Raw genomic sequence first — 26,322 nt, forward strand, 5'->3', positions numbered from 1 at the left:
GGTCCCCAATGTCCATTACTTCCACTAAAAACTCCCCTGCCCAGCCAGAACCATTTCCCTTGCCCTTGTGTTCTTCAGATAATTGAGGTGTGTGTTGAATATCTAGTCCAGTGACTGTGTTTCCAGGCTACTGCACCCCTTTTAGGAGGCTGATTAGTCTTGTGTACCATGTCCCCCTCCCGCTGGTTTCGCCTTACTTAAAAACTACAGATTGAACTTCTCTAGTCTGGAACTCTCTTGTCTGGCAACATCTGTGGTCTGGCATGATTTTTAGTTAGCTGGACAATCACTTATCATGGGTGTGGACAAGTTACCCAAGTTTCCATAAAGGTTATTTACAGCCACTAGTCCTGGCGCTCAGTGTTCTGTGCTGTTATTCAGCTGTAATTTACCGCTAAATGTCTTTTAAGAGCCCAGTGAGCAGTGGAAGTGTTGTTAATGTGCTAGACAATATTGACCTTCCACGGTCCAGCAAATTCTCCTGTTCAGCACCGGTCAGATTCCAAGGGTGCTGGATGAGAAAAATTCATCTGTTCTTGCTTATGAAATCAGAAGAAAATTATAACATGTTATAGCCACATTGTTACCAAAAAAAATGTTGCCGTTCTCATTTTACCCTATAATTATAAAATAAATCCATTGGAGTGTAAATACTTTGCTTACATTTCAGTGTTTAGTATATAAAGAGAGCAGTATAATCACTGTCTATATGAAATTCTAGTGTGTACTGACTTTGCTAGTGTTTCTACGTAACCTGTTGTAAAACTAGACAATTGTCTGGATGAGTTGTATCTCCTGGAAGATCTGCACATACCCTCAGGGATTCATATACCCCTTTAAGAACCACTGGTCAAAACTGGTGTTTTTCTTCCCTGCTGTCTATTTATACTGTGTAGGGGCCCAGTACTGTTCCCATTGCAAACAATGAGCTTTTTTTCTGTTAGCTTTAGTGGGAGATTCTTTTGTAGTAGGCAATACAAGTGCATGTTCAGTCCACACCTACAAGAACAACAGATTGTTTGCTATTGCCCCAGGCAACCTACAACAGGGAGTTCCTGGCACATGGGTACTAGCAGGGAATTCCTAGGAAACAAGCTCAGCCAGGTGGGCTATTTATAACTTGTAAGTTGTGCAGCTGGCCTGTGCTCAAAGCCAAGCATGAGTCAGAGGTGGTGAGTGTCTAAACTAGGCTAAAACAGCAAGAAGCCCTGTGGCACCTTATAGACTAACAGATATTTTGAAGCATAAGCTTTCATGGGCAAAGACCAGCTTCGTCAGATGCATCTACCAAAGTGAGCCTATGCTCCAAAATATGTTAGTCTATAAGGTGCCACAGGACTTCTTGGTTTTGAAGATACAAAGTAACTCGGCTACCTCTCTAAACTAGTCTAATAAGTGGTCAGGTCAGCCAGATGCCAAATGTTTTAAACCATAAGTTCTTTAGGGCATGGACGTAGGGCTGAACTGAGGGTACGTCTACACTTACTGGAAGATTGACTTGATCACAATCAAACTTCTGGGGTTCAATTTAATGTGCCTAGTGGGGATGTGCTAAATCAAACCATCAGGGTTCTACCATCAACCCTGGTGCTCCTTACTGTCAGGAGGAGTGAGGGGGGTTGATGGGAAAGTTTCTCAGTTGACCTCTGACTGTGAAATCGATCTATGATATGTCCATTCCAGCTACACAATTGTCGTAGCTGGAATTATGTCTCTTAATCAACTTTTCCACATAGTGTAGTCCTGGTCTGAGTCTCTGGTCTCTGTCAGTGTCTTTGACCCAGTGCAGAAAGGAGACTCAAAGGCTTTTCCTCTTGGCTCTTTCTGAGTGGAGAAAGTGCCTGTGTATCCACGCTGTCTGTTAGGGGCTGCAAATACCCTCTAGGCCATAGTCCTCAGCCCCTGTGCCTCCCAGAACCAGAGGAGCCGACAGCCCTGGGCTCTGGGACAAGGTTGGCGGGGGCAGGCTCTAGGTTCATGGAAGGGGCGGGGCCAAGAGCAGAAGGGGTTGGGGTCTAGGGTAGTCAGCCCTTAGTGGTGCTCACAGTGCAGCGCTGCCCTCTTCCTTCCCCACCACCCCCAAGGGGCCTGCCCAGAATATAATGATCCAGTTGTTCCTTTGGGACGCCGGTGCCTTGCCTCAAGTGGGAGTGAAAGCTCTCTGGGGCAGGGACTGTCCCTGTGTCTGCACCGGGGGTGGGGGTGGGGGGGCTGGAAGCAGAGTGTTGTCATTTACCACAGCACAGCAGTGATTTGTAAGGGCCCCCTGGGGAGTTATGGGCATGCTGAGAATAGGTGCTTTTGCAGCCCCGGCTCTGCTGGTAGTTATTAGCCAGCTTGGCATGAAGCAAGTGGGTCAGGGATGCCGAGAGCACAGCGGGAGGAAATGAGGTGCCCAGAAGTGTGTTTTGAAGCACTGGGAGGTGATCCGCCTGCCTAGCAGTAGCCCTGTGTGTCCAGCCTCTGTGCACAGCGGAGGGGAACAGTCATTGGATATGGGCAAATTATGGCCTCTCTGTGGGGTGAGTCGAGTAAAGCCAAATCCGGTGGCATTGTCCAGGAAGGAGAGGAGCCTTCCCCTCACCCCAAGCTGCTTCTGTTCCCAGAAATCTGCTCTCTGGAGTAGCCAGCAATGGGCAAAAAGGGCCCAGTCTTTCTGTCTGGGTCTCCCAGCTGATTAGCAGAGCATGCTGGCAGCCTGTGTTCAGGTGCCTCTCCTCCTACCCGGATCTGTCCTGCAGCCCAGCTGCTCCCAGACCATCCTGCTAGCTGTGTAGAGGAGAGGGGAGGGCTGAAGTCAGGGTGTTCCCTTGCACCCCGTCTCTGCAGAGAGGGGGACACACAACGGAGCTGCTCCAGTTGGAAGCATGGATGGCGACTGAGATGAGGGTGTGTGTTAAGAGACAGTGCGTTGTTTCTGAGATTTCTGTGGCTTCCCCCCACATAGACCCCACCTCTGTCGAGGAGAGGAGTGGGGAGACAATGGGGCAGGACAGCTTTTCTTGTCTTAAAGAGACAGTACCTGGAGTCTGTCAGGAACTTACTCAGTAGCAGCCTTTAAACACACAGTCTGTGTCTCACACATCCACATCCACGGTGTGTATCACAAAGTCTCTGTCTTTCTCTTGCCCCAACCCTGCCCCTTCTGGGGGCCCAGAGCTGGCCTGTGACAACTTACCAAAATTTGTGGTGTGACCTCTTTGTGACTATTATTGTTGTCCCTCCCTGCCTGAGCTAGGCCTGGTGTTTACTCCCTGGGCGTTTGGGGGAGGCACCATGCTAAGCTGCCTCTCCAGATACTGGAGTAGGGGTCATGGGTTCATTCCCGCTGGGGCCACTTCCCAGCATTGTAGTGGGGGGTGGGGCATGGTTGGGGCACCAGCTGTACTGAGATATGTGGGGGTCAGGCTATATGCTCTCCTTGGGGCTGAACCTCCCATGCCACATGTGAGGGCAGCGCACAACGCATGGCCCATCCCCTGAGAGAGCAGCTGGGAGGGAAGGTGTGGGCATTCCTGCCCTGTGCCCATCTCTGTGCTGTAGGGGAGAGGTTGTTGCTGACAGGCTGAGCTGGTTCAGACAAGTTAAACAGGCTGGAGGAAGCTGGGAATTTCATGGGAACCTGTTTAGTTGGGCTTTTGCCTCTGCCCCAAAGGTCCCATGAAATTTCAGATGCAAAGAACCCGCAGATCCCCGAAGGGGGTGGATCTTCTCTGGTGTGGTCCGGCAGGTACAGCACTGGCTGGGGGCTTGGGGTGGGGGCAGGCTGAGCGCACTCCATGCCCAGCCACTCTTCCTTGGGCAAGTCACTTCATGTCTCTGGGCTGCCATTTTCCCATCAGAATCCTTCCCTGCCTCGGCTAATAACAGAGGGAAGCTGTGTCCGTCTGTAGATTCCCTGAAAGTTTGAATTAATGCTAGTGTGGAGCAGCGTTTCTTTAAGTCGATTTTATTGGCCTCCAGATCTGCCGCCTCCTCCGGCAAGATCCATAACCCGGCATGATTTTAGTTAGGTGGATGACCACTTAATCACGGGTGCGTCCAAGATTCCTGTGGTCCCATCATGTTTGTTTACAGACACAGTCCTGGCTCTCAGTGTTCTGTGCTGTTATTTAGGAGTAAATTTACCCCTAGATGTCTTCTCAGAAGCAAACAAGCAAAGGTATTGTTGGTAATGCTGCTAGGCAATATTGACCTCCTGCGGTCCGGCAAATTCTCTTGTCTGACGCCAGCCAGGTCCCGAGCATGTCAGGTTAGAGAGGTTCAACTGCCCTGCAATATAAAATGGAGTGTACCAAACCTGCAGCCCGCAGACAGGCAGTGTGGGCCAGTGATGGAACAATGAGCCAGCGGGAGGCCTTGTTTCATTTCCTGGATCAGCCATTGACCTGCAGGGTGATGTTGAACCAGTCAGTGCCCAGCTCAATGCCTCAGTTTCTCCTCCCACCCCATTTATCGCAAGATCATAAACGCTTTGGGGCAGAGAGACTCTTTTGCTGCAGGTCTGTGATTTTGGTTGAGGCCTCTTGGCACACAGAAAGAATAATATCACGGCTTCTTGGAACATCTCATGGACTCTAGAGCTAGACTCTAACCCCAAACAGCCTGCTTCAGAACCACAGGCCTTTTCCACAGCAGCACCATCTGCTGCAGCTCTTATCAATACAGGGGAGAGATCTGCTCAGGCCCGTGTTTAAAACCTGACTTGTGAGTGGTGAGTTCTTTTGAGGCTTGACCTAGACCCAAGGGCTTCCCCTGAATCGGTATCAGTGTCACTGTCAGGTAGGGCTGCCTGTGTCCACAATCCATCCCTGCTACCTCATGCCTGCAGATATATGCAGTAGTGGCTATGCGCCCCACTCTTGCTGACTGCGCCAGCTCACTGTTGTATGCAACTTGCCAGCACGGTCTCTCTTCAAAGCAATGGGGCGGTGATGACGGCTGGAGTCCTGTTCTGGGTGCTGCACTTCAAGAATCAGAGAGGTAGCTGTGTTAGTCTGGATCTGCAAAAGCAACGAGGGGTCCTGTGGCACCTTATAGAGTAACAGAAATGGTTGCATCTGACAAAGTGGGTCTTTGCCCACGAAAGCTTATGCTCATACATTTCTGTTAGTCTATAAGGTGCCACAGGACCCCTCATTGCTTTTGCACTTCAAGAAAGGCTGGAGAGAGGGCTGCTGGCCCTTGGGTTAACAGATAAGGAGGGTTAATCTGTAGGGTTAAGCTTTCATGGCAAAGACCCACTTTGAAAGCTTACACTCCAAAATATCTGTTAGTGTATAAGGTGCCAGAGGACGACTTCTTGTTTTTGGATATACAGACTAACACGGCTACCTCTCTGATACCTGTAAGGTTAATGCTTATCAGTTAAGCTGCATCTACACTAGTCTGTTCTTTTGAAAGAGCAAGCCCCACTTCAAAGTAGAGCGCGTCAAGTCTACACAGGCTGCACGCTCTTTCAGAGATGAAATCAATGGCAGGTGCCACAGGAATTGAAACTGCTTTTCCAAACAGCAAATAGGAAGAGGCCGCTCCTTCGACTTCTTTTTTCGAAAAAGGATGTGTGTAGACATGGCATCATGGCAGCGATCAGCCGGTACGTGGAGACGTGCTGCCCAGCCCCTGCGGGGCTCTATGGTCTGTGTGTGCAGCAGCTCTTAAAGCCACACGGACCAGGAAACCTCGTTGCAGGAAGCTGAGAGCATGCAGGCAGCAGCTGCTACACGTGCTGCCCCTACACGCCTCTTTGTGACCTTCAGCTGCACCCTGCTTGCAGTGGCCACCAGCCAACCATATGAGGAGCCCCAGGGTTCCCAAGGGTCCAGCCAGGGAGAGGAAAAGTGTGCCTCCTCCTGGACTGAGCATGAGCTCCAGGACCTGCTGGGGCTCTGGCAGGTGCCCCTGGTGATGGGGAACAAGTGGCGGAATGCGGCTGCCTTCGCCCAGCTGGCCGAGGGCATGACTACCTGGGCTCACCCTGCCTGCACTCCTGACTAGATCAGGAGTAAGGTGAAGGAGCCGTGGCAGGGTTATGCCCAGGCTTGAGACTCGGGCAGCTGGTCAGGGGATGTCCTTGCTTCTTGCCCCTGTTACAGGGAGCTCAGGAGCATCCTGGGCTCCTGGGACGACACCTTTTCACCGGCCCTCCTGGACACTTCAGCTGAGGAGCCCCAGCCGGCAGAGGAGCAGAAGCCGAGACCAGCGGCCAGCCCCGCGCCACAAGGGCTGGAGACAGAGCCAGCCTCGGCCAAGGACTGCTCCAATGAGGAGGGGGAGCTGGTAATCAACTTGCCTTCCTGCACCTCCAGCTGGGCACAAGCCAGACAGCCGTCCCACGACCTTGGTGGTGGACCCTCAGGTACGTACCCAACAGGGCACACACCCCAGATCATGAGCTGGGGGCACCATACACGACTGGGAGCCGCCCATACTCCTGGCAGACCCTGGCCCGCCAGGGCCCAGGCGGGCCATGGCCCTGGGACGGCAGCTTGGCCGCCAGTGCCCATCATCACCTGCTCCCACAGACAGTGCTGTACCCTGCCCCTGGTGTGGGGGGCCAGACTGCATAAGGGGGCCGCTCACAGGGCCATCGCACCCATGGGCAGGGTACGGGGACCCGGCGCTCATGGGGGTGTGGGCCACGGGGCAGGGGTCGGTACTCATGGCCTGCGTCTCTCTTCCCAGCTGTGTCGGCAGCCGCACCATCCAAGGGCTGGGAGAGACTTGCACCGTCCATAGTACCGGATAGGCCCCCGGAGGCAAGGGATGGTGACAGGCCAGAGCCGCCACCAGTGCCAGGATGGGCCTGGTTGCAGCGGAGTCAGAGGACCTCTGCCCCTCCCCCTCACTGCCTTCATCTAGCTCCAGGTGGAGCTGGCTGAGCGCAGGCTCCGCTTTGAGGAGCAGGACACTGCCTGGCATGGGGTGACCTGGGGGTAGTTCCTGACCACCTTCAGGGATGTGGCAGCCACCTACCGGGAGCTCCTGGTCCAGCTGCCCCCTCCTGCCATCCACCCTGCTGACACCCCACTGGCCGTACCTCCCCATACTCCCCGCCCTCTCCCAGCCCCATCGGGGACCCTGGACGAGGGGAGGGTGTGGGACCTGGGGTTGTTGTGGGTCATGCTTCTCCACCCCTGCCCCGGAGTGATGGCTCACCGGGCGGGTACTTAGGTCCCCCTCCCCTGTAAATAGTTGGACATTCTGTTATGTTTAGCAATAAGTATCACCCACACGATTTTGTAGTTAACAATACACCAGTTTATTTTTCTAAAACCTCTGTGTGCTCAGTGGCAGGGGTGGTGTGCGGGAGGCCCACTGGAGCTGGCTGCGGGGCGCTCTCTGGGGCCCCGGTCAAAGTACCAGTGCAGGGAATCCATGTCTGGGATCCCCTCCCAGCATGTCTGGTGGCTAGGGTCGGTGGCTGCCTGGGGGTAGCCCATGCTGGCTTCAACTGCCCACCCCTGCACGAAGGCCTCTTCCTTCCATGATATTGTGGAGCATGCAGCAAGCACCCATGACCTGGGGGACGTTGACGACGCCCATGTCCAGGCGAGCGAGGAGACAATGCCACTGCCCCTTCAAGCAGCTGAAGGTGCGGTCAACCACCTGGCGGGCATGGTTGAGCTGGCCATTGAAGCAATCCTGGCTGGGGATGGGGTGGCCTGTAAAGGGCTGCATGAGCCAGGGCTGGAGTGGGTATGCTGCGTCGACCACCAGGCAGAGGGGCACGGTGGTGTCCCCCGGTGGGATCTCCCTCTGGGGGATGTGGGTCTCTGCCTCCAGCTGGCGGCACAGGCCCAAGTTCCAGAAGACCCTACGTGTTGTGGGTGCAACTGGGCCAGCCCATGTATATGTCCTGGAACCAGCCCTAGCTGTCCACCATGGTCTGCAGGACCAAGGAATGGTAGCCCTTCCTGTTTATGAATTGTGCTCCACTGTGCTCTGGGGCATGGATAGCTATGTGGGTCCTGTTGAGGGTCCCGAAGCAATTTGGAAACCCCAGTGCAGTGAAGCTCGTGATGGCCGCATCCAGGTCCCCGATGCAGATGACCCTCTGGAGGATCATGGCATTGAGTGCACGGATCACCTATGGTGGGGGAACATAGGCACCTGTGAGGGTGTGCAGGGTGTGCCCGGACCCCATGTATCCCCCTCCTGACCCCCCCGCCCCCGCCCTCACCCTAGTTCGTGCATGCCCGGGCCTTCTTACCTCCATCACAACGGTCCCAGCTCTGGCCTTGCCCACACCAAAGTGGTGTCCCACAGAGTGGTAGCTATCTGGAGTGGCCAGCTCCAGACAGCTATCATGACCCTCTTCTCCACGTGGAGGCCGTGCCACATCCGGGTGTCCTGGTTTCTCAGGGCAGGAGTCAGCCAGTGGTAGATCTCCAGTGCCTCATCCAGAATCTCCAGTGCCTCATCCAGAAATTCCAGACCCACTGGTCATTGTCCCACTCCCCCATGACCAGTTGCTCCCACGCCTCGGAGCTGCTGGGGTAGCTCCAGAGCTGGTGGAGCGTCCCGGGGGGGGGTGGGCCTGGAGGACACCATGGTCTGGGGCGCCCCCTTCTGCCCCTTGCGGGGGGCCCTGCCAGGAGCTGCAGGGTGTCGAGCTGCTGCTGCTCCATGTCCGTTCCTACGGGCACTGTGCCTGCAGGGCTTGTGGCACCTCCGCAGGCCTCGTGCTGTGCAGATCAATGGTGTTGGGGAGGGCCCCTTTAAAGGAGCAGCTTGCAGTGGCCCCAGAAGGGGTTGGCTGCCCTGCGACCCCATCTGCAGCCTTTCCGGGCCCTTTCTTTCGAAAGAGGCCATTGGCGAGTGTAGGTGCTCTCTTTCAACATCCTGGACAGCCCCTTTCGACATGCTGCGTGGCCCTTTCAATGGCACTCATCGATGGCGCCAGACCTGGCCCGTGTGCAGACGGTCCCCTTTGAAAGAGCGTCTCTCGAGCGCTCTCGTTCAAAAGAGCCCTCTAGTGTAGACATAGCTTAAGTGTTCTTCGCCCCTGAGTGAAACTTCCTCAGGCACTTATCACAAGTACGGGGTCACAGACAGCCCTCTAGGGTGCTCTGTTCTGCCTTAGTGCCCCGGGTGCTCTGTGTAGTGCATGATCTCTCACACCACCAATCGCAGCCACTTTCCAGTTCCTCGCAGTGCCAATGGATCAATCACTTGTCCCAGGTCAGTTACATCTTAGATCTCTCGCCAAATAGCCAATCCTGTAACAAGGTATCTAAAGATCTTTTTATGCTGGAAAAGGAAGCGAGAAAGGTGTTTACAAGGTGAAGGCAGGTAAACAAACCCACAAATGAACTACAATCCTGAATTCCCAATGGTAATAGAAGCTTCTGTAATAAGTGAGCTCTGTGTATCCTGCATATGCTACTTAGAGCCTAAACTCATAGAAATCACATGCCTTGTTCTCAGGGATTTTCACAGGGGATAATCCTTCTGGTGTTCAGGGGCCCTCCCTGTTGGGCATGACATCATGGGACACAGCCACCCTCATCAGTGTCTCTCTCCCCTGTCTGGTGATTTGCATAGCCAGAGGGTCCAAACACTCAAATATTGCCTTATGATCTGGGGTAGAGATGTGACATGTGGCATCAATAGAGGCAGCAACTCACAAGCATTCGGAAGTAGTAAATACTGTCTGAGAATTCTAATCCCCATATTAACAATACCAACAGATTCCAGATTCTATGGATTCCTGCTATGTGTTTGTTTGTGGTGTGGAATCCCTATCAGTGGAGGTTTTTAAGAATTGGTTGGACAAACACCCCTCAGGAATGGTTTAATTAGACGATGTACCTGTTGCAGTGTAGAGCATGGGAGATGGACTCAGCCTTTCAGTCTATATTCTGTGTAGAAACTGGGTGAAGCAGTTTGTTTGCGTTTCGGTGGAGCTAGTAACACGCAAGCTGTTGTGAGATGTCCGTGAACAGGTGGAAAATTGAGTTGGCTGACTCACTGCTAGTTGAATTGCATCTTTAGTGGGGTAAAACAAGTGCGGGAGAGCATACACAGAGCAGTATTGTCTTGCTGGGTGTGTGGTAGTTTTCCAGCTTTGTTGAGCATATTTGTTTATAAGGAGGGAATGTGGCTACAAGAGCTTTGATCACGTGCAGAATATCCACTTCAAGGCAGACAGCAAATGTCTTCCCATCTGCTTGAGAAGTGACTGAGCCACTTCTCAAAGAATGTGGGTGTTGCTCCAACATCACATGGAGCTAGAACCAGGGTGGCCAACCAGTAAGGGATGAAGAGCCAAAATAGCTGTGGATAGAGTGCAAAGAGCCACATATTAGATATTTATTTTTATCTCTGTGTGTGTGGAAAACACCTAATATGTGGCCCAGTGTCCTCCCCAAGAGCCAGGTACCCCCAACCTTCCTGCTCTAAACCTAGCTCTCCCGCTCCCCAGAGACAAGAACCTACAGCCACCCTGCTCTAACCCAATGCCCTCCGCCTCCCCCAGAGCCACGTACTCCCATACCTCCTTGCTGTAGCCTCGCCCCTCTCCCCCAAAGCCAGGCACCCCAGCCCCCCTCCCTGCTCTAACCCAATGCCTGAGACTCACCAGAGCCACCACTGCCATGCACTTCTCCTTCCAGGCACTGGGGCGTGGCACCGAGTGGAGGAGAGTGCTCCCTTTGTTCAGAGAGCTGCTGCAGGCTGGCCATCCCTGCGCTAGAAAATAAGACATTGTGGGTGAAATCATGACTCCATTGAAGTTAATGGCTAAACTCCCTCTAATTTCAGCAGTGCCAAGGATTCCCCCCCTGTGACTGGAAGCTAAAGAATGATTAGAAACTTTCTGTTGTATCGTGCTGGAATCAAGCTGCTGGACTCGGGGGTGGCCTGGAAGTTGCATCAGGGGGTGCGTGTTGTCACACCGTTTTGTATTCGGAGTCATCCCACACAGGTCAGATATGCCGTAGCAGCCCTGGGTCTGGAAGTTTGGAATTTCTGCTGTAGGAAGAGAATTGTCATTTACTTTGCAATGGGACCCTGCCTGTATGAGCACTTCAACCTGTTATTCGGTTTCAGCACCCGTATGCATGTAATCACTTCCAGCTGGCGGTGCTGGCTGCCTCCAAAAATCTCTGGCGGTGATAACAAGAATTCTATAATATACCTGAGTCATATGAGTGACATAGAAGAAAATCTCTCATTTCAATCCTTTCAGCCTCTTCACTGCTGTGCGAGATAGCTGGATCCATGCTTTCAGTCCAAAGTTTTAATCCACTGCCTGTGCAGCCTTTTTTTCATTGTAATACAATGGCCTTGATTTTTCTCAACCAGGTTGTCTTTATTTTGCATCATCCCCAGTGTCTATTTCTAATGCTCTTTTGACATTTCTGAACTTGGTGCCCCTGGCTTTGTGCGAGAGGAGAAAAAAACAATTAGACTGCACGCAGCATTTTAAAGTGTTAAATCTAATGTGCAGCTTTTGAAGTGAAATACAGTGCAAATTAGAAACGGTAAAAGATTTAACAGCAGGCAACATCAGAATTCTGCCTCTCTTTATGGTTTTATAAATTTGTTACCAAATATTCTTGAACCGCAACCTTCTTTTTCCATTGCAAACCAAATCAATTTCTGTTGGTGAGTCCTCTGTTTCTTATTAACAGAAGTTATGTTAGCACCTTGCTTGCCATCCTAGGAAATCTCAAAGAGCTTGACAAACAGAATAACTTCTCTCTCTCTGTGAAATGCAGCCACCTCTTAGGCGGAAAGTCCCCACTGTTTAACAGCATACAGCAACACCCTTCCAACATTTAGGATGGTAATTTAAGTGTACTGTGTCAACTGAAAATGTGGGAGGAGCATATGTTTATAGGTGGCAATTACTTAAACTAGTCCCTCCAGCTAATGAGTAACTCTACATTTGCAAGCCTCTGCCATAGGATCTTTAGGGTATTTCTGCCCAGAAAAAACACTGCCAACTGTCCTGTGCCAGCCAAGTTGGGCTCCCATGGCTCGGGGTGCTGAGCTCTTTCATCACTGTGTAGATTTCAGGCTCTGGGATCCTCCCTCTTTATCAGAGCCTAGAGTCCTGTGAGCCTGACTCAGCTGGGGTGGGCCAGCTGCAAGTGTCTAGGGGTTGCGGAGAGGTACCCTTAGTGATGGTAGGTGTCGGGATCTCTGTTTTACATTTTATATCGAGGAGACCCTAAGGCAGTTAGCAGGGAGGATTCATCAAACCTGCTTTCCGGCATTTCCTTGCAGTCATCTCAGTTCCAAAGTTATTGACTTCTGCCTCTTCTTTGGATTCAACTGGGGCAAACAAGAGGGGGACAGTGCCGCTTGGGCAATGCATTTGCTCCAAACACTGGCCCAGGCAATGCAGTGTGTAATAGTGTGCCAAATGGAGAGGACACTCCATCCTTGCAGATAGCATGGAGAGAGCACGGGAAGTGGCTGTTACGGGCTATAAGTCCTCAACTGGTGAAGAGGAGGGCGCCACAAGTCACTTTCATCAGTGGGAGGAGTCATCACGCTCCACTGGTCAGCTGCCGCTCGCCTCAAGCCAGGCAGTCCCCAGTCAATAAGGTGCTGATCCACCACATCTGCCTTCCTCATCGGGTGCATGGGGATAGACCAAAAATTGAAAAGTAGATGTAAATGACATACCCGCCAAAAAACAAAATAATCAGTCAACTTGCCTCCAGCTTGGTAGGTGGAATGTGTGGACCATGTGTCCAGGACTTGAATCTGCGCGTGACCTTACAAATGCAGACTCAATATGCAAAACAGCAGCCATAGATCTACAGCTACGCAAACTGAACGTCGATATAGCTGCTCTCCAGGAAACCAGACTGGCAGGTGCCGGGTCAGTGAAGGAAACCAACTGCACTTTCTTCTGGAAGGGTGTAAGTTCACTCCTTTCCAACTGGTGAACAACTGAACGTCCTTGGTGACTTCAGTGCAAGAGTTGGATGTGACCATCAGTTCCGGCCTGTCTGCCTCGGTCATCGCAGTATTGAGAAAGTGAATGAAAATGGCCAAAGGCTTCTTGAATTCAGCTCTCAGAATCAGCTCTGCGTCACTTGTACTTTCTTTATCTTGCAAGAGTGTCACAAGGTTTCATGGTGCCTCCCCAGATCCAGTCACTGGCATCAACTTGACCTTGTACTGTTATGCAGGAAACATCTCAATGTCGTCAAGTTTACATGCACGTACCACAGTACGGATTGTGACACTGATCACTTCTTGATCATCAGCGGAGTGAAAATAGTCCCAAAGAAACTCTATATGACAAAGGAATGCAGTAAGCCAAAGATCAATACCAGAGAACTGGACCAACAAACCTTTGATGAAACATGATCGGTGCTGAGAGATGCAATGTGTGATTGTGCCAAATCTGCCTTTGGAACACACAAATTCTCCAAGAAAGACTAGATAGAGGAAAATGCTGACATTTTTAGGCCTCTTCTCAAAGAAAAATACAACGCACATCTGAATAACATAAAGAACCCATCTCAAAGCACAAGAGATCAACTCTGACATGCAAGATCTGTTCTTCAGAAAGAATCCAGGCAGTATGCGAACAAATATTGGCCCGATCTATGTTCTAATATTCAAAAGCTGTCTGATTTGGGTGACCTGACAACCATGTATGATCTATTGAAGAAAGCACTCGGACTAAACGTTACCAAAGTCGCTGCACTGAAGTATTTAAATGGACAGGTGATCACAGACAAAAAGCTGCAGCTGTCCGGATGGGTGGAACACTACTCAAGTCTTTATTCCCACAAGCATACAATACCGCCTGAATTTGACAACCTTATCCCAACACTTCCAGAAATGTCTGAACTAGATGCAGAGCCTGTGGAGGTGGAACTTTCTCAAGTTCTTGGTGCTCTCTCCAGTGGAAAAGTGCCAGGAAATGATAGAATCCCAGCTGAAGTCCTGAAGGCAAACAATGCTGTGCTCTTCCCCTTCCTCTATGATTTACTCCTAAAATGTTGGAGAGCAGGAGATGTCACATACAGCATGAAGGCTGCAAACATTGCCACTCTCTGTAAAAACAAAGACGACGAGGGTGACTGCAACAACTACAGAGGCATCTCTTTACTGAGCATCACAGGCAAATAATTTATCCATGTCATTCTCAAACGCCTGCAAAAATTCACAGGTCGAGTCTATCCAGAAACACAATGTGGCTTCAGGGCTGACAGGTCAACAGTGGACATGATTTTCTCTCTTCAACAACTACAGGAAAAATGCAGAGAACAAGGAAAGTTGTTGTTCATAGCATTTGTGGACTTAACAAAGGCATTTGACACATTTAATAGATCAGGACTGTACAGAGTATTAACCAAGATTGGCTGCCCACTGACCCTACTCAAGCTCATAACATCCTTTCACAAAAACACAAAAGCAGCAGTGCAATATGATGGATCTGAATTGGAACCATTTGCAATGAACAGCGGAATCAAACAAGGGTGTGTTCTTGCCCCTACTCTCTACAGCATATTCTTCTCAGTTCTACTAAATTACACATTTCAAAACTGACACAATGATGTATTTCTCCATGCAAGATTAGATGGCTTGCTCTCTCTGGCAAGACTCAAGGCCAAAACTAAGGTCAAGAAAGTCCTCATAGAGAACTCCTCTTCGCAGATGATGCAGCTCTTGTCACTCATAAGGAAGACACTACAGTCACTGATGGATTCTCTGTCCAGAGCCTGCAAGTTGTTTTCCCTTGACATAAGCATGAAGACAACTGTTGTATTCACTCAAGGTATACCTCAGCGACTCAATATCGTTCTGCATAACAGCCCATTAGATGTGGTTCAGCAATTCTGTTACCTTGGATCTACTGTCACCACAAACCTATCCATGGATGAAGAACTGAACATCAGAATCGGGAGGGCAACTATGATTTTTGGCAGACTGAGAGAACAAGCATGGAACAATCCTAAACTGACAGTGAAAACAAAGATAGTACTCTACCAGTCATGTGTATTGAGTATCCTGCTATACGGTTCTGAGGCATGGACCACATACTCGAACCGTGCAAAAAAACTGAACAGCTTCCATCTTTGCTGCCTCCACAGAATTATGAATATCAACTGGCAAGATAAAGTTTCACATGCAGATGTCCCGTCAAGATGTGGCATACCCAGTCTCAGAGTGATCCTCAACAGCAGAAAACTATGTTGGGTTGGTCATGAGAAGAATGGGTGACGAATGTCTTCCCAAAGAAATCCTCTTTGGTGAACTGTCATGTGCGTTGAGAACGAGAGGAAGACCAAAACTAAGATTCAAGGATATATGCAAAAATGCCATGAAAAAATTCAACATTCCCAAAATCCTGGGAATCTACATCATCAGATCAAAATACCTGGCCATGACTGCTACAACAGGGCACATCATCCTTCGATAGTATATGTGCAAGCCACGCAAAAGAACTTTGTCTTAGAAGGAAAAGCTCTCGGATTCAAGAAGTCGGAAATAGACTGACGTGGTTATTGCAGTCAACTGTGCAAATCCAATATTGGATGGATAAGCCACAAGAGAAGCTGCAGACTCAGACACTGCCCATGGATCCTCACCACCGTTGCTAACCACTCTCTCTCGAGACAAAAAGGGACCATATTGGTCCCTCCAGTAGCAGTGCCTTGTAATACCACATGGGTTCAGTACTGACTCCGAGGGAGAGTGTGTCCTACTGAATCCCAGCAAAGGAGCTTAGCACAGCTCTCTAGGACCACTGCTGAGATTGTAGGTAGGAAAAAATCTTTGAGTTCCAGTTTGCAAAGGAAATACAAACCACTGCCTTAAAAAGTGCAGCCTGCCACAATGAGTTCACACCCAGCGTGTGTGTGCTGGGAGCTGTAATTACTATGTAGTCCTAGATTTTAAAGACTAGGGAACATTACAGTTTCTCTGGCCTGATTTTTGACAGTCACAGACCATAGCATTTCACCAAGTTTTTGCACCACTAAACCTCTAGTTGAGCTAGAGCACGTCTCTGAGACAAGTACCGGGACCTCAAATCCAAGTTAGGTGTAAATCTTGTTCATTCTTCCTAGATAACACCCTCAGCTATGGCCTTTTTTAGCTTTCTACAATGCTTACAACACTCATAATTTCACATATCGATTGTTGCTAAATCCTTCTGTCTGCCCTGGACAAATGCCATCTCACCCCCTTGATATCCAGTTTCTTTATCTGTTGCTCTGACCATGTTACCCCTCTCCTTGCTTCCTTCCCCTGCCCTCCCCCTTCTCTATCATATCAAACAGGCTGGTGAAGGTCAAGATAAGCAGCATATATACATCCCTTCCTGTCCTCCCCCTTCATTATCAAGATGTGGACTTCCTCCTCTGCATAGATCCCAGCCTCTGCTGGCCTCTTGTTACTGGGGCTGTCAATTAACACATGTTAATGCCTGCCCTTAATGCAGGGCAGACTTAACTTTTTAAAAAAAATTAATGCACATTAACTGACGGCCCTAGTGTACACCTCTGTGGAGCTCTGCTGGGAGCCGTCCGGGAAGGCACAGCCCGGGCACTGGAAGTGCCCGCTGGCCGCTGGGGCTTGCGGGGAGAGGGGAGAAGAACGACAGCAGGGTGTTTGGTTTCAGTTTTTCTGCTGGGCAGTAACGGGGGATCCTACGCAGGGAGGCAGCAGTACCTCCCCACTTTGCCCCACACTGCCTTACCAGGCTTCCATCACTGCCTGCTGTGGCAGTGGCAGGCAGCTGTGCTCCATGGCCTCAGCCTCTCCCTTGCACTCACACTGCTGCTGCGCCACGGGTTAATTTCACCTCCTCCGCTCTGGTCTCTACTCTAATTCACGCAGGAGAGCTTGGGAGATCCTCCCTCACCTCCACACAGAGCTTGGACCCTGGCACACAGCCAGGTCGCACCCTGCGGTCTGCCTCACTCCTGCTCTCAGGTGTTTGCCCAGGGTGGATGACAGCCCCCTCTCCCCATCCCTGCCAGCACATCTCCAGTCCTGCAGTGCCAACACCCTGGGGAGCTGCCAGCCACAAGATCCCTCCTGGTGACTGCAGGAGAGCTCTGGCTCACAGCCTTGGCAACTCCTCTCCCTCCTCCTTTAGAGAGGCGCAAGGGACTTGGCTTTATGGAGGAGGAAGTGCCTGGGAGCGAGCCTATGTGGGGCACAACTTCCCCCTCCCACCAGATGCAGGCTGGGGCAGTGCCAGGAGAGCCCTTGATCAAGTGACTGGAGGGGAAATTGAGACACTTGTGTGCCAGGCACTGGAGACTGCTTGATTGGGAGGTGAAGCAGATGACCCAGGAGGCTCTGAAAGAAAGAAAAGTAAGTTGGCAAAACCAGAAGTGTGCCTCCTGGGTGTCTTTTCAGGGCCGTAGGCGTGCTTTTTTCTGGAGTCGCATGTTTCATCCCTTGAATGAATGGGGCACTTGTAGGAAATCCTGTGCAGACTGGACAAAATTATTATTGTTTAACAGCTCAATTAATCATGGTTAATTTTTTTCATAGCTTGACAGTCCTGCTTGTTGTATTTTCAAACGAGTCCCTTTGTGCTTTCTCCAATGTTGCCTGTTGTGCTTGGGGTGTGCCCTTCGTAAATACCTGAAAAGCTGCTACTTTATCCTCTTTCAAGGCCCTACGTTAAAAAGTTCCTTTGTAGTCTTGCCTATAAAAAGCTTTCTCTGAAAATGTGCGGAGACCACTGCTCATCATGCTGCATGATCTCCATTTCCTTGTGCTTCTTCAGCTGTCTATATCCATCTCTTGTCTTGTACTTTGTTTGTAAACTCTTTGGGGCAGCGACCATCTCTTTGTTCTGTTTTTGTACCTCTTGCACAACGGGCCCTTGGTCCGTGAGTAGGGCTTCTAGGTGCTACAGTAAACCCTCGAGTTACGCGGGGGTTTCGTTTCTGCAACCCCTGCGTAACTCGAATTTTTGTGCAAGTCAAGGGGAGGTGGGAGCCAGGCTGCAGCCTGGTTGCCAGCTCTCCTGTGCTTTTAGGAACTGGGAAGCTGACCAGCTGAGCAGGTCTACTCTGTTTTCTGGCTTCCGGAGTGGCAGAGAGCCGGGAACCAGGGGTCAGCCTGGTTCCCGTCTCCCCACTGCTTGCTTCTTGCAGGACACAGGAAACTGACCAGCTGGTCAGTATCCCAGGTCTTGCAAGTGGTGGGGAGCTGGGAATCAGGCAGTAGCCTGGCTCACCTCCACTCCTTGGAGCCAGGAAACTAACCAGGGCTAACCGTTCCTGTTGGTTTTCTGTCAGAGGGTGGCGGCTGCAAGTTGGGCTGCTGTCCCTGACAGGAGCAGGAAACCTGACTCTTGGCTGCTGCCCTTGAAGAGAGTAGGAAACCTGTTCCTGTTGGGGCAGCAAGAGTCAGGCTGCGGCCCCAATAGCAGTGGTTTCCCTCTCCTGTCATGGGTGGCAGTCATGTTTACCTGAGACACGCCCAATCAAGTTGCATGTATCTCGAGAGGTTACTGTACAGACAATAATAATCCAAATGAGCTCTGCCTTTGTGTGGTCTTGAGGGCCCTACAGTGGATGGCTTTCCATAACCAGATTCCCCTATGGATCTCTCACAAGACTCTTTCGGAATTGCATCTGTGCATTTCTCTACCTCCCCTCCACCCCACCATTTCTTCCAGCCTGGGCGTGGACACCCCAGAACAGCTCTGCACGTGCTCAGCTGTAAGAGGATGCTGAACGAATAACAGTGTAAACCAGTGATGGACAACCACCAACAGTGAGTGGGCCACATATGTAGCCCTCCTTCACCTCATTGGGCCGAAGCAGCTGCAGCCCACTGGGGTTCCACCGCCCCTTCCTTCCCCCACATGCTTCTTGTGGGGCAGGTAACCAGGGCCCTGCACATCCTTCCTCCTCTCTCTCCCTCCCAGCACCTTCAGAGTACCTGAACCGCCTATATGTCATGCTCCATCCTCTGCTCCTTCCCCCTCCCAGAGCTGGAACACCACAAACAGCTGAATCACAGCATTCCAGCTCTGGAGGGGATGGGGAGGAAGGTGGACAGAGCGCAGATCAGGTGATTGGCACACTCCAAAGGTGGTGGGAGGAAGGGATGAAGCAAGCAAGTATGGGGCTTCAGTGCATGAGATGCATGGGAGAGGAGGGCAGCTGGGGGTGTGTGGGCTGCAGTTGGCGCCTCAGTGGTCTGCATGTTGCCCACAGGTTGCCCACCACGGGTGTAAATATCACTGTCCAATGACTACAGGGAGCTACTTCCTAAGGGGCTTATAGCGTTGTGCCGAGTCCTGCATCTGATGAAATGGGTCTTTGTGCACAAAATGCTCCAGAAATTCTATTAGTCTATAAGGTGCCACAGGACTTCTTGTTGTTTTCTCATTGGCTTTAAGGCCCTGAAGTTGATGGTGTTCACCAGCTGTATGTCTGGATGCAGCACATTAGTTCAAACAAAGCTTGGCACCTTGCATCTAAGGTTCTGAAACATTCATGACTTTACTCTCCCAGCACTTCAGGTAGCGGGTGAGCTTCCTGGGGGAGACTGAGGCAGGGATAAGTGAAGTGACTTTCCCAAAGGATGTGAAATGCAGAGCACAGAACTCCAGTCTCCTTGATCCTGAGACTCTGCTTTGACCACTAGATGAGTGTTTCTTAAACTTTTTGAGCCCATGGAACACCAAACAATAATATATTGTATGTGGAACACCTATGAAAATTTTCTTAAAAATAATTCTTGCCAAACAAACAAAAAAAAACCCAAAAACTTAGCAACGTATACAGGAAAACCAAAATGAAGTAATGTAGTCAGGTATCATAGCAATGGAGAAGTAACATTGTATCTGGTTTTAATAACGTAAGATATAGATACTATCAGTAGATGATAGCAAAAAAGTGCCAGACACTCGTGGCACACCTGCGAGTTGTTCACGGAACACCAGTGTTCTGCAGAGCGTAGTTTAAGAAACGCTGCACTCGACCATGCTGTTTCCTCTCTCGAAAGGTATCGTTCTGTAGTTCTACCCAAGTCAGAGCTTCCTGGCAGACTGTGTTGACTCACCCATGAGGTATTCCAAAACTGTACAGTGAATGGCACTGCGACAGTCCGAGAGGTGCAGCCTCCCAGATGTCCTGTATATACAGGTACTTCCTTCCTGCAGGGCAGGTAGAATTTTAAGGCTCCCAAATGGTCTACATGAAAAGCTGAACAGTCTGGCAGCAGGAAGTAAATGTTCCTCCCGGTGGCTGGCAGGAATTATTTTAAATTTTAGTAATCTGCTTCACATTTCATAGAATTGTAGAAGTTTAGAACTAGAAGGAACTTTGAGAGGTCATCAAGTCCACTCTGCTGCAGTCAAAGTAGGACTAAGGATTGTCTAGATCAGCGGTTCCCAAACTTTTCGAGAGGGCAACCTATTTTGACAGTTCAGTAAAACTTTGTGACCCAGGGCAATTCAGAACCGGGGGAGAAGTTCTCCCCTGGGAAAAATTTTTTTTTATAAATCTTGATTTGCGGTCCCCCTCCTCCCGGCCTTAAACCCCTCACAACCCAAAACTGCCCTCCATCTACCTCACACAAGCACTGTTGCTGCCTCCTGATGCTCCTTTGCTGGGCTGCCATCGCCTTCTCTATGCATGGAGCTTCCCCCACAGCCCTCCTACTCTCTTCCCCCACCTGCAGCATGGGCAGTTCCTTGCCCTGCTGTGCTGAAATGGAACTCAATTTAATTGAATAGTAACAGAGGGGGAGCCGTGCTAGTCTATATACTATCAAAACAAAAAAAGCAGCCAAGTAGCATTTTAAAGACTAACAAAATAATTTATTAGGTGATGAGCTTTCGTGGGAGAGACCCACTTCTTCAGACTATAGCCTTACCAGAACAGACTCAGTATTACTTTTTTGGTTCTCTGTGCCTTAAATATTGAGTCTGTTCTGGTATGGCTGTGGTCTGAAGAAGTGGGTCTGTCCCACGAAAGCTCATCACCTAATAAATTATTTTGTTAGTCTTTAAAGTGCTAGTTGGCTGCTTTTTTTTGTTCCAATTTAATTGGTTTAATGGCCAGATCCATCATGCCAGCTGTTAAACCAATGAAACTGAGTTCCATTTCAGAGTGGCAGGCAGGGACGGGGAGCTGGAGGAGGGAGCAGCAGTAGCAGTGGGAGCTGCAAATGGCTCCTTAAAGAGCCACATGCAGCTTGGAGCCACACAGCCGGTGACCCTTAGAAAATCTAATGGCGAACCATGTTTGGGTCCCTGTCTAGATCATCCTGGAAAATCTGCAGTTATAAAGATTCCACACCCTCCCTAGGGAGTTTGCTCCACTTTTTAGTCACCCTGATGGGAAGTTTTTTATAATGTCCAATCTAAGCTGCCCTTGCTATAATTTAAGCCCATTGCTTTTTGTCCTACTTCCAGAGGCTAGTTGAAACAATTTTTCTCCCTCCTTCGGCTAACAGTCTTTGTACGTGGAAAATTGTTATCAAGTTCCCTCCAGTCTTCTCTTCTCCAGACCAAACAAACCCAATTTTTTCAGTCTTTCCACATAGACCTTGTGTTTTCTAGATCTTTTTGTTGGTCTCGGGACTTTTTCCATTTTTTCCACATCTTCCCTGAATTGGGCACGCTATTCCAGTTTAGGCCTAATCAGCACAGAGTAGAGCAGAAGAATTACTTCTTGTGTCTTGCTTACAACGCTCCTGTTACTACACCTCAAAATGTTGTTTGATTTTTTACTATAGCAGTGTTACCCTGTTGACTCGTATTTGACTTACGAACCAGTGTAACTCCCAGATCCCTTTCTGCAGTCCTCCTTCCTAAACAGTCCTTTCCCATTTTATACATGCATAAGTGACAGTTCCTTCCTAAATGAAGCATTTTGCATTTGTCTTTGAGTTTCATCCTGTTTACTTCACACTGCTTCTCCAGGTTGTCCAGATCATTTTGAATTTAATCTTACCCTCCAAAGCACAGTCAGCCCCACCCAGCTTGATATTGTTCACAAACTTGACAGTTTTCAGAAACCTAATGTCACGATATAGCATATCTAATGCTCCCCCGCCATCCACAAGGGTTGCATCCTGTCAAAGAAAGCTGCAGGGTTGGTCTGAGGACAAATCCATGCTGATGGTAACTTATCCACTTATTATCTTCTAGGGGTTCACAGGTTATCTGCTCCATTATCTTTCCCAATACAGAAGTGTCAGGTGTCACGCCCTTTAGATTTTTAAAAGCTGCTTCTGCTGGCAGAGGTTAGCTTTGAGCATCTGCTTGGTCCTTGACGCCCATGGCAGGATTGTAGGACCATTGGGAAAGGCCATAAGAACTGGTGCTGGATTGCCAGCTGTCCTTTTGTGTACCCTGGTGCACTGATTGTTCCCAAGTCGCACTCCAGGAGGACAGAAGCAGGAAAGGAGAGGCACAGTGCATGGGGTGCTCAGGGGCAGCCATTGCAGAAGTTCTGCTAGCAGCTGTATAATGACTCCCCTCGTGCCCTGCACCCCCTGCCTCACCCCTGCATGGAGCTTGATTTCCACAGGGCTCAGGTCTCTCCTTGACTGACATTCGAGGATCCTCTATGTCTTTCCAACCCCACCCCCCCAGCACCATGGAGCTAGGTTCTGCGCTTTGCTTTTGGAGGTTGCTTTATGTTTGCTTGGATGGTGATGTATCCCTGTCCCACAGGTGGGCAAGTGGTGCTCAGAAGAGCTAAGTGATGTACCTAAGGTCACAGAGGAAGCATTTAGAACAGGGGTGAGCAATAATTTTTGATGCGGGGGGCATTCCATTGTTTTGGTAAGTGGCCAAGGGTCACTCTTTTCTGTAGAGGGGGTGCAGGGCCTGGGAGGGAGTTGTGATCTGGGGCAGGGGATTGAGGTGCAAGGTCCAGGAGCGGGTATGGGCACAGGAGAGGCCCAGAGGAGAGGTGAAGGAGGGGGTGCAGGGCCTGGGAGGGAGTTGTGACCTGGGGTGGGGAGTACAGAGGGTTTGAGTGGTGACCCGGGCGAGGGAGAGTCTGGGATGCCAGGGGCAGAGTCTGGACGGGAGGTGACTAAGCCGTTCCCAGCCAGCAGCTCTCTGAGGCAGGCTTCCTGCCTGCTGTGGCCTTGGATTAGGGTGACCATATCGGGACGGGGGCGTTCCCCCTTCCCCAAGCCTTGGGGAAGCAGCCACAATGGAGCAGCTGGGACACCCCCCTTCTCCCGAGCCTCGGAGACTGGGAAAGTAGCTCACCTGCTGGCTCCCTCTGACACACAGTGCGCACTCTCCAGCAGGCGGCTGCGCCTGCGCAGCAAATACAGGACAGTTCGTCCCTTTTACAAAATAAGCCCCAGGTATGGGACCGTGCAGCGGACAACGGGCGGATGGTTACCCTGCCTCTGCTCGGTCAAGCCTGCTGTGTGTGTCTCTGCTCCATGCACTGCGGAGAGGGGGAGGCTTTGTGCACTGCTCCCCCTCTCCCCCCCCGCCAGCAAAACCTCTGAGGTCCTATTGGCTGGAAACCAGAAACCGGCCAATGGGAGCTGAGAGATTCTTGCTGGGGCAGTGTGCGAATCCTCCCCCTGGGGTCTGAAGCTGAGAGCTCCGTGGAGCAGGAAGCGGATGAAAGCAGCATGAGACAGCTCCACACTGCTTTGCCTGGCTTCCTGCTGTGTGCTTGAAGGTCCCAGCGGGCCGTCTAGGGGCTGGATCCAGCCACAGGCTGTATCTTGCCCACCCTGGTCTAGAAGATCAGAGAATTAAACCCAAGTTTCTGCAGTCCCAGGCTAATGTCCTGCCCACTAGACCACCTTGCTCTGTCTACTGGCCTGACGCAGGACCTGTGAGGAACAGGGAAGTGTTTGGTTTCCACAGGCAAGTCTGTGCTTTTTGCAGGCCTGACTCAATACAAAGCACTGTATGAGAAGCCAACCAGATTGTCCGTGGCCCTCCCATGGTATGCACGTTCCTGCCTGTTTTCCCCTTAGTGGTAGGACTTGGATAGCTGGTGGCTTGCACAAGAACCTGGTTTAACCAGCACTTCTCAGTGGTTTCTCCTGCCACAGGAGTTGCAAGACTAGATCAGACCAAGGTCCTGTCAGTTCTGTATCCTGGCGGTGGACATGACCCCTGCCACGTGCTCCAGAAGGTGTCAGTCCCACATTGCCCTAAAGTAGGGGTCTGTCTGACCCCCCTGTGTGTGTCTTCCTGGTCTCTGAGGGTAGGTCTGTACAGCAAACTACCTCCATCGTAGTGAGTCTCTGAGTCTGGGTTGACTGACAGAGGCTGAAGAGCTTGCACCACAGGGTAAAACACAGCAGTGTACATGTTTGGCTGTGAGATTTCCCCAACTCACTGGGCTTCAGAGCCCTGGCTCCAGCCCAGATGTCTATACTGCTCTTTCCACCCCTGCTGTGATAGATGTGCCAGCCTGCATCCATTGACCCAGGCCCTGAAACTCGCTTCTGGGATGATTTTCACTTTGTACTGCAGTGGAGACAGACGCTCAGGGTACCTCTGCACAGCAAGCCAGAGCCACGGCAATTTGCCTCTGAGCTGGGTCTGCAGACTTGGGCTTGTGCTACTGTGGAGACGTTTGGGCCTGGGAGGAGGGGCAGATCCAAAGCCCCAAGCTCTAGCCTAAGCCTGAACATCTACAGATATTTTTAGAGCTGTAGCGCAAGCCCCACATCTGCAAACCAGGCTGAGACACTCACTGCCAGGGCTCCTGCTTTCTGGGTAGATTGGCTTCAGAGCCAAAGCAAGAGGTTTAATTCCCCTTCCGAGGTTTTTGTTGTCATTAATTGGAACGCTGGATAGCCTTGTTGTCCACAGAAAGATCCAGTCCCTTTTTGTATTTCATTTAGTTCTTGGCTTCAGGGAGTCCCTCAGGTTAAGCACACGTTGGGAGACAGGATATTTCCTTGTGGCGCTCTTGTATGAGCGGGTTACATTTTTCACTACTCCTTTGCATTTATCAACATTCAGCTTCATCTGCCTGTGTGTTGCCCGTTCCCACAGTTTTGGATGATCTCTCTGAAGTTCCTCTTAGGTGGCTGTGATCCTGACTAACCTACATTACTTTGTGTCATCTGCAGATTTTGCTATCTCACTGCTCAGCCCCATTTCCAGATCATTGATAAATACATATAAACAGGCCAGGACCTAGTGTGGGACCTTCAGGTCTGCTGTTTTGTAATTATGGGAATTGACCATTTTAATCCTACTCTTATCTCTGTCTGCTAGCCAGTTTTTAAGCCATGACAGTATTTTGTCTCTTATCCATGACTGCTTTGCCTCTTTAGTAGCCTCGTGTACAAGATCTTATCAAGGGCATTTTGGAAGTGAAAATCAATTGTCATTGGGTTCTCCGTTATCTGTTGTATTATGGACATGTTTAAAGAATTCAGAGAGGTTAGTGGAGGTACTGCTCTCCATTTCTGAAGCCATATGGGTCAGACCCTACCATCTTCCAGGTGGTTCCTTATTCTGATTTCAGTCACTTCGTTCAGTTTGCTGGGTACAGAGACAAAGCTGACTGGTATGCATTCCTCAGATCACACACCCTTTTCAAATCTAATTTGCTACCCTCCACTCTCCTGGACCAGGGACTCTTCTGTGTTCAGAACTATGTTTCTCACCAAGGGAACGGAAATCATGTCCTTGAGAGATGTAGTTATACCAATGCAAATTTGTAGTTCAGATCTGGCCATAGTAAGAGACGATCCCTGCCTTGGAGAGCTTAGAATCCAAGGATAGGCTTCCTCATGGGTATTTACGTCCCTAACACCCATTAATGTGAAATAAGTAGGTGTTAGGTGCCTAAATACCAGGGTCAATTCCGTTCAAGTGGACGAGGCTGACCAAGGAAGGAGGGGACGTGGGAATAAAGTGACTTGACCAAGGTCTTGTTGTGAGAGCCCCAGGGCCATGCCCTGTCTACTAGCCCACCCTAGCTCCTCATTCATAGAATTACATTTTCTATTCAATTTCATTGGCCGATCGCAGCGAGTGAATGGTCTGCCTTGGGTGACCATCCATCCCGTGTTGGGTGGGACGGTCCCATATTTGGGACACCAAAAAGGTGTCCTGACTTATTTTTTAAAAGGGACTCATTGTTGATCCCTGCCCCACTGACCTTTTCTGCCAGCAGCTGCACAGGCACAGCTGGTGGAGGGAGTCACTTTCCTGAGCCTTGGGGAAGCAGGGGGGAGTGCTGGCAGTTGTCGTGTCCCTGTTGCTTCCCCAGGGTTCAGGGAGTGCTGGCAGCTGTGGCTTCCAGTGGGCTCTAGGGCAGGGCTGACAGCTGACACTTCCCCACGGCTCCTGGTGGTCATCGCTGGCTGCCGCTTCCCTAGGGCTCCTGGGGATCGCCGGTGGCTGCCGCT

General features: G+C 50.5%; 1 protein-coding gene across 1 annotated transcript in view; it reads left to right on the plus strand.

Moving 5' to 3' along the window:
* CAPN5 (calpain 5) overlaps nucleotides 1-26,322 on the plus strand; it is a 115,556-nt gene that overhangs the window by 15,532 nt on the left and 73,702 nt on the right. The window contains exon 2 of the mRNA XM_074981180.1: nucleotides 6,096-6,358. The gene's annotated coding sequence lies outside the window, so the exon portion shown is untranslated. The remainder of the gene's footprint in view (nucleotides 1-6,095; nucleotides 6,359-26,322) is intronic.

The sequence above is a fragment of the Carettochelys insculpta genome, chromosome 1 (genome assembly GCF_033958435.1).
Source record: "Carettochelys insculpta isolate YL-2023 chromosome 1, ASM3395843v1, whole genome shotgun sequence".
NCBI classification, from domain to species: Eukaryota; Metazoa; Chordata; order Testudines; family Carettochelyidae; genus Carettochelys; species Carettochelys insculpta.